A 1,258-nucleotide genomic window follows, 5' to 3' on the forward strand; every position below is an offset into this window, starting at 1 on the left:
AATGTGTTATCTTAACCAGCTTAACTTGGAACAAGACAGGAGATCCATGAAAAAATGAACCTCAGCTTTGTCTCTTTAAAGCTCTCAAAACTAAATATAAAGTTGAGTTAGTCTCTAGAGTTTTCCTATACGCTATCTTTCACAGTTTACAATCAATAAAAGCAACGTGACTGGCATGAAGTTTTGCCCGCGGGAGGTTTGAGCAGACAGATAAAGCTAACAGATACCTTTATAAACCACAGAAGAAAAGTTATCTATTCCATCAGTTTTTGTAATGCAGCATGAGGAGTGATGTCTTCATGTTCATCTGTAAAGATCTTGTGGTTTCTTTACAACACCAGTACTGCCAAGGTTCACTTCCACACTCCATAATAACTGCGTTCATGTTACAAACCTTGAATGATTAAGTTCTTTGCTATGCACCACACTGTATACTAATTTTTGGCACATATTAAACAAACAAATCCTTGTCCCAGAGACACAAGCCCTTATGTGGGAGAGCTGTTATCCTCAACCCAAACATGAGTGTGTTTCAGGACAAAAGGTCTGCACAAGCCAGTCAACTGCTTCTTTTTCACCATCCTGGAATCTGTTTTGTTAAACCAGCCCCCTTCCATTAGATTTGGCATTATTTAAGCTTGCACATAGATGTGAGCGGAGCAGCTCCTCCTCCGTTTCACTGTCCTTTGGGCCATTTGTTTTCCATCATTTGAGCAGATTGGAGTCATGCTGGCTGTGAGTCATGCACAGTGGGTGGATGTCTACACAGGGTGTGGTGGGTGAGGGATCTTGGTGGTGCTTGTGGCTGCCAGTAAAGGAATAAAGCATCCAATTTGGCTAAAAATTGCATAAATGCAAATGAATGGATAGGGAACTTTTATAATGATCATAGAGAGTTCAAAACAGCTCCTGTGGGGGTGTTATTTTCATTCTCAAAGTAAAGAAATCTGATCCTTCAACAGCTGCACAAACATGCTGATCAGACTTTTGTTCAAAAACCTGGAAGTGAGTTACACAGTGTGTGAAACCATGTAGTTTAAATCTGTTTCTACTTCCATTGTGAGCCCCAGATGTGTTCAAGCTGCATGGATCTGCTGCACACAGCGGACCCTGAAAGATGGTTGCACGCCAGTCCATAAAAAGAAAGAAGACGAAAAAACACACCTCCCAAATCACTCCTTCCCACCTCCTCACAAAACGTTGCCAGTTCGAAAAAGTGGTGACTGCTGCAGGAAGGGAGGAGTTCACCACTTTTTCT

Source organism: Trematomus bernacchii, unplaced genomic scaffold (assembly GCF_902827165.1).
Source record: "Trematomus bernacchii unplaced genomic scaffold, fTreBer1.1, whole genome shotgun sequence".
NCBI lineage: Eukaryota > Metazoa > Chordata > Actinopteri > Perciformes > Nototheniidae > Trematomus > Trematomus bernacchii.